This window comes from Meriones unguiculatus, chromosome 1 (assembly GCF_030254825.1).
Source record: "Meriones unguiculatus strain TT.TT164.6M chromosome 1, Bangor_MerUng_6.1, whole genome shotgun sequence".
NCBI classification, from domain to species: Eukaryota; Metazoa; Chordata; class Mammalia; order Rodentia; family Muridae; genus Meriones; species Meriones unguiculatus.
This window is the reverse complement of record NC_083349.1, coordinates 93,511,483-93,519,312: the sequence shown is the minus strand read 5'-3', so window position 1 is coordinate 93,519,312 and position 7,830 is coordinate 93,511,483.

Here is a 7,830-nt window from a genome sequence, read left to right as displayed (position 1 = left end):
CTTATGCCACCTGTATTTCTAAACTCCAGACCTCATATGGTTCCAGTGTCTCCTCTGTGCTCTATAAGGCAACACACAGAAATCACCTTAAAATTAAGGCTCTGCCTCAGTAGATCTGGGGTCAGGAGCTGGGACTGCATGCTTTTCAACAAGCTTCGAAGCCATGCCAATGCTGCCCACGCAGAGACACATTGTGATAGGCAAGGCCAGAGGTCCTAAGTTCCTAGGCACTGTGTCTCACTTCCTTCCAACCAAGTCAGAACTCAAGGCTTGCCTAGTTTATCTCAACTCCTTTGCACACTCATTTGTTTGTGAAAAATTAAGCAAGAGCACGCTGTCTGTGGGAAGGCCACCAAGCCAGCTACAGAACTGGCCGAGGTCAGGCTCATCACTCGCTGCCTGGCATGGTCTGAGTAACTGTGCTTCTCACCTACCTGCTTCCCATATTGAAATATCTTCTCTTTTCTTCTCCTTTTTAGCTCCCCCCTCCTCCTCTTCACTGGGGTAGGTCAGACATGAAGACAAAGCCTTCATCCAAGGAGTTAGTGTGTCTATAGAGCAGGCCTGAGAAAGATCCCTCGACTCTTTGACGATGTGAGGTCAACTGGAGAAGGTGCAGTCTGTGAACCAGAGACACCAGGTACACCATTGTCCTAATCACAGACTTTGCAGCCTCCAGGACTATGAGAAAATGTTCATAACTTACCTGGTTTGTGGCATTTTGTCACAGACTAAGATAGACTCATAATTAAATTGGGGCTGTGCATTTGAAGACCGTGCCAAGCTTTGCCTGGGGAAGGTAAATAGCCCAGGCTACCTTCTGTTGGTCAAACTTGCAACCCCCTGAATAATATTGAAAGTGTCTGTTGAATGTCCTCTGAGGGCCACACATGAAATATTGCTGACACCCTTCCCATGCTCTTCAAAGAACAACAAATAGGGGGCTGCCATCTTGGTATTTGGCCCTAGACCACCCCGGGAGAGGACCGCTAACCCACCGTTATTCAGCGTAGTTGTATTTCACCTGTTGGCACTCTCACCCCCGTGCTGGGAAGACACACTTTTTGTCTCCAGCAGCCTTGCCACCTGCTCAGAGGCAGGAAGGCTGCAGCTGGGCAGTGGGAGTGGGTAGTGAAACCTTGGATCGTGCTTCATAGGCTATAACCACTAAATGAGGAGGTCGGGCACTCCAGCCTGGAGGAGCTTCGTGGAAAGGGCTGGGCCAGGTCTGATGGACAGGAGCATAAGGTGAAACGAGACAGTGTCAACCCAAACCAAGGAAGAGCGCAGAAGGAAGCCTTCAGGAGTTCAGGAGACACTTGCCTGGGTTTCAGAGCCTTTATGGCTGCATGTTTCTCTTAACCATGCCTGGATGAAAGTTCCACAAACATTGCCCTCTTGCTACAGGTCAGGCTGGGGTAGTTTGTTCCACTTAAGGGAGAAGCCAGAGGATTTGACACTAATGCACAAAATGGAGGTAAGAAGCAGAAGCAGAAGAAGAAGAAGAAGAAGGAGGAGGAGGAGGAGGAGGAGGAGGAGGAGGAGGAGGAGGAGGAGGAGGAGGAGAAGAAGAAGAAGAAGAAGAAGAAGAAGAAGAAGAAGAAGAAGAAGAAGAAGAAGAAGAAGAAGAAGAAGAAGAAGAAGAAGAAGAAGAAGAAGAAGAAGAAGAAGAAGAAGAAGAAGAAGAAGAAGAAGAAGAAGAAGAAGAAGAAGAAGAAGAAGGAGAAGAAGAAGAAGAAGAAGGAGAAGAAGAAGAAGAAGAAGAAGAAGAAGAAGAAGAAGAAGAAGAAGAAGAAGAAGAAGAAGAAGAAGAAGAAGAAGAAAGCAGTGCTTAAAAGTTTGCTTCCAAAAAAGGATGCAACCTGGAAATGTAACCTGGAAATTCAGCAGGACAAAGCAGGAACTAGAATAAGATACCTGTGAGGCATCTCCCATCCTTCCTGGGGAAAAGAGCTGGGAGGCGGCCTTAAGAACTGGGTCTGCCTGCAGTAGCTGACATGAGGGCCAAGCTCCAGAAATCACAGCAACACTGATTGCTGTGAGTTGCTGCCACTCTTGTGCCTCAACAAGCTGTGACATCATATGTGTTAATGTGTTTGTGGAATAAAATGCCTTAATTGTTTGGCAGAGGACAGAAGAAAACATGGCAGCAGAGTGGCTGGACCCCTCCTGCCTGATGGGATGCTCTTTACAAGAACAGGGAGGCCTCGGCCTCCTTAGGACCAGCCTCCAGTTCTGGGCAGATGCCTAGAACCTCTACCTGGTAGGTAAATTTCCTTGGCATTGCAGCTGAGCCATGAGAAAGGCCACGGGAATTTACAGCCATGGCAGAGTCAGAGCCACAGTACAGGCAAGCTTTCACAAGGGCAGCCAGGGGTCTAGCCCTCACTGCTCGGAGCTTCTCGGGATGGCTTTGAGGACCTAAAGCTGCATGGCATTCAGAATTAGAAAGCATTACAATGGTAGGAACATCACTGTGGTCCCCTGCCATAGATCCTCAAGGCTTGTGGGACATATTGCTAATCCATAATGATGAAGAATTTAAGGCTTTTAAAATCTGTCTGTCTGCCCACACTAGCAATGCCCCACTGTCTAGCCACACTAGCCGACTGCACGACATGTGGAAGGTCACTATTCCCAGAACCTCACTGTTACTCATCTGCACATCTGTCTCCAGTCCTGCCTACCTCCTGAAGATCCATGATGCTTTCCAACTCTAAAGGCCCATGATAAGCTTGTCTTTCTCCAAGGCTGGATTACCTAAACTGTCAACCCCGGTAGACTTAATATAAGCAGGGCATAGGCAAAAAATGCTAAAATAAACAAAATGGGGAAATATGACCTTTCTTGTGTTTCTATCATTTTATTTTTAAAAATTTATTTCATTTTTATTTTATGTACATTAGGGTGAAGCTGTCAAATTCCTTGGAGCTGGCTTTACTGACTGTTGTGAGCTGCCATGTGGGTGCTGGGAATTGAACCCAGGTCCTTTGGAAGAGCAGACAGCGCTCTTAACTATTAACTACTGAGCCATCTCTCCAGCCCTCTATAATTTGCTTTTATTGCTTATATTCTTGCTTATTTTTTTAGTTATGGAAAGGGACATATCATTTTTCAAGGCTTAAGGCCCTTAGATCTGAACCCAGTCTGTCATTCTCAGATTATCTGCCCAGCAACACAGCTGTCTTATACATAAGGATTTCTTACCAGGTCTTACATGTGGTTATGTAACCATTCCCTGTTTTGATTCTCAATATATTGGAATCACCTTCAGAGCAGGCATGAGTCTTGTGCATGGCTGAAGGACGTGATGCATGGAAAGTTGTCAGAGTAAAGCCTAGAGTGTAGTAATAGCTCGGTACATGTTAGATATTGCTATCATCATCACCATCACCATCATCATCCTTTGCATCACCTCAGAGAGGAGATTTAAAACACTATTAAACACAGGCAATGGATAGGCACTAAATAAGCACTCAAATGTTACTGTTTTAACACAGTACCAAGTGGATTAGAAAGTAGAATAGCATAAAGTTTAAGAGAAGAGTAGCAGTGTGGCCTGGTGGCACATGCTTGTAATCCTAGCTACATGGGAGACTGAGACAGGAGGATCTCAAGTTCAAGGCTGCCTTGGAAAACTTAGAGAGACCATGTCTCAAGATAAAAGGTTTTTTATCTCCCTTCCTTCCTTCCTTCCTTCCTTCCTTCCTTCCTTCCTTCCTTCCTTCTTTCCTTCCTTTGTTTTAGGCTGGGAATACAGTTGAAGTGTTTGAGCAGTTGCCTAGCAGATATGTGTTCTTCAGTCTCTAAGTTTTCCAAGGCAGCCTTGAACTTGAGATCCTCCTGTCTCAGTCTCCCATGTGGCTGGGATTACAGGCATGTGCCACCAGGCCACACTTCCACATTGCTCTTAAACTTTATGCTATGCCACTGAAAACAAGCAAGTGAGAAAGCAAATAAGAAGCAGGGACCTCCAGACCCCATATTTGGGTCCAAATACTGCCTCCACTGTTTGAACTGATTGTCTATTCTTGGGGAATTCTCTGCTTCCCTGACTATTATGTCTCATTTCATAGGTTTATGATGAGAATTAAATGGCCGATTATCTGATGGTGCATCTGGCTGTGCCTGGACCCTAGCAAGTCTCACATAGGTACCTTGAATGAAAATGTTACCAAATACAACAAGGTAAACATTTAAAGAAAAAAAATCCCAGCAATATGAAGAAGATTGGTGCTATGTTCTGATTTAAGAGACTAAATTGCCTTTTCTGTGGTTATCTCTGCAAACAAGTTGCATGTGTTAATTTTGTGGACTTGCAGCTCCTTTTCCAAATGGATGCGGACTCATTTTAAGATCTGATTTTACAGATAGACTTATTCAAGCTCTCCTCTCCCTTAGAGTAGGGAATTTTTGTGATGCTTCCTACATCCCTTTAGGGCCAGGGTGAGCACTGCAGGGCTCAGCACGCATCACAAATTTGATGTCAGCTGGGCAGCTCTCAGGGACAGCTGCATCCAAAGACAGTAACTGTGGAGGGTAAACGCCTGCATGTGTACCCCAGCTTGGAACAACTCTGCGGACCACTTGGCTCCAGAGTACCCTATGAGGTCAGCTGAGGCCATTGATGGGAGAGCATGCTGACAAGCAGCTCCTTCCGGGACCCCTCCCCCACAGTGGGACTGCTGGGGACGCTCCCTCATGAATGCTCCGCACACTAACCATGCTAGGAAACTCAGCATTGGATACCCACCAGGGAAAACTCGTTCGTTCCTGCTCATTCTCATTTTACCTCTAGAGTACACTTACTTGGATTCTGTCTGTGCTTAACCACAGTCTGGTTTTCCTGGGACACTCAGTGATTTTAATTATCACAATGTTTCATTGTATGTAGCAGTGCCTTTTATTTTCAAAATATTCCAAGTCTAAACAACAAATTACGTAGGACACCCCTGTGTCCCCAGACCTCATTGACAGTGGGGGGAAATGAGATCATGTTGACATGATCTGAATTTCTTCAGTTTGCTTCTCTAAGCACATCTTCGAGACCTCAACATCCTTGAAGGCTCTATGGGCTGGCTCTAGCTGGCCTGCTGCCCGGGATACCTGTGTGACCTTAGGGAACCAACCCACTCTTACTTGCTCAGCCCTGCAACCAACTTCCTTTGAGCTTTTGCTGGTGACCCAGTGTTGATGGCTTCCTCCCCACCTCACACCTCTCTAACTGCACAGTCCTGCAGCCCATGGGCATCACATGGCCTCTAACTGCTTTACTACCACACGGCCCAGACAGCTCAGGGGGGCATCCTGAGCACTCTCCCAGGCTAGATTTGCCTTTCTCTATTTCAACTGTTTCTCCAGACATCGAGAGCTCATGGAATAAAGAAGAACTTTGCCTTGTTCAATACCTTTCTTTGCAAAAGAGTAGACTGTGTGTGTGTGTGTGTGTGTGTGTGTGTGTGTGTGTGTGTGCCTCGATTTACCTACAAAGCTCATTCTAAGAGCATCCAATTATATCAGAAAGCCTTATTTCTACCAATCATAATGGCTTGATTTTTTTCTCCCAGAAGTTTCCTCACACTCTTTATAAGTGAGTTGTCACACACACACATGTGGGGAAATTGTAATGTAACTCAACCTGGTCCAGGGCTGTATACAGGCAGACCTTGCTTGGCGCAGAAGTGCAGGGGCCATAAAAACTGGCTGGGTAACTGAAACCACACAAAGCAACCTTAATAATCAGGAGGGGAAATCACAATTGCCCTGTGACCTTTAAAAGCTCTTGTCAAAACATTAAAAAAAAAAAAACAAACCCTTGCTATTGGTTGTAAATGCAGTGGGAAATGAAAAATTAGTAAAAATAATGATGGTTTTATTAGCCTATAACTTAAAACGTTAGAAACGCTGATAATGAAGGTGTTTTATTTCTGTGTAAAAAGCTTATCAAAAATAGTTTGACGAGCCCTCCCTCCCCTCACAGCACCTCCAGCAAGCATCCTTCCCTCACTGTGCAGCAGCCACACTTTGGACCAGCCTCTGAATTGTATTATTTGCTCTTGTGATGCCATAACTCTCAAATCACTGAGCTACAGTTTTCTGCAGGCTACTTCAGTTTTCTGGGATCTCTGCTTGCCTGTCCTTGACACCCACCAATTCATCAATCTTAAAACCATGGGACCAGCTTTGTTTGACAAGGCTCTTCCTCCATCTACCTATAACCACCATTTTCTTTCATCTGATCTCCTTAGACAGACTATCTAGTACTTTTAGATACCAGTTGCTGATCCAAAGTAGAAGGAAGCACTCCATTCTGCCCTCAGCTTTCCCCCGCCCCTGTGATGTGAGCTGTAGGATGTTGAAGAGACTGTGCCTTCTCTGTTACACTCACTGGACTCTTCCAGCGTGGCTTGGACCACACCTTCATGCATGTCTGTTTCATCCTTGCTCTGTTCTCCCCATTTCCAAGCCTTCTAATCACATCCCATTTTCAGCAGCTATTACTTTGTTTCTTTGTTGTGTTTCCGGCTTTGTAAGCTTACCCTCTACTACCCGTTATATATATACTATTTATAATATATATATTAAGCCTTCATATGGCTTTTCCTCTGAGGGGCAAGGTGGTTTTACCAGCCCACATTTTGCTGTCTGTGCTTGAGCTAACACATGTGCAGCAACCAATCACAAGCAGGCTCTGAAAGAAGTGACGTAATTGGTCATGCCCTGGTAAGCCGACACTGTTTGCCTCTTGGCTTGTGTGTTGACAGTGAAGCAAATGGCTAACATTTACAGCACAGACTTGCTTTGCGGGGAGGGTCATGTACAGGTTTCAGATTAGTTAAATACCAGCCCCGACAACTTGGTTCAAATTGCAGTAGAGCTGGTACTCCACGCACTTACACTTGATATAGTGCCGTGACTGCAACTTGAGCAGTTTGCTGGGAGTGTATTGGTTGGCAAAACTGAAACTCATGCATATCAGTGCTGGCAAAGCAAGGAGTGTTTCATTAATGTTATTTACCAAACATCCGTGAGTATATTTACAGCCCTGTGCCACAGCCTCCTTGTGGCTGGGCGGCCAGCCCTGCCAATGGAGAGTGAGCAGAAGTCACATGTAACAAGTGACAACATCTGAGAAAGACATCTGGGTCGCCAAGCAACTCTACGAGGGATTTCCCGGCCAAGCTATTGTAGGTTAGGCTGCACGAGCCAGTAACGACCCTTTATTTCACGGTCCCGAGGCCCTGCTGTTGCTTGAACTGATGTGAAATGCTGAGAAGTCCTAGGCTAGCAGGGGAGAGCCTGGCAGGATTCAGAACCCGGGAGCTGGCAGCTGAGAGTCAAAAAAGCTCCAAATTAGTGGGAGGAGGACAGGAAAAGAATTGGAGTCATATAGTTAAAGCAAAAAGGGAAGAGCTCTTTGTTAAAAATGAGAAAACATTTCACGATTTCCTTGTTTTTAATAGCTGAGTAGTATTCCATTGTGTAAATGTACCACAATTTCTGTATCCATTCCTCAACTGATAGGCATCTGGGTTGTTTCCAGATTCTGGCTATTACAAATAAAGCTGCTACAAACATGGTTGAGCAAATGTCCTTTTTGTATACTTGAGTGTCTTTTGGATATATGCCTAGCAGTGGTATAGTTGGATCTTGAGGAAGCACTATTCCTAATTGTCTGAGAAAGCGCCAGATTGATATCCAAAGTCGTTGTACAAATTTACATTCCCATCAGCAATGGAGGAGGGTTCCCCTTTCTCTACATCCTCTCCAGCATGTGTTGTCACTTGAGTTTGTGATCTTAGTCATTCTGATGGGTGTAAAATGAAATCT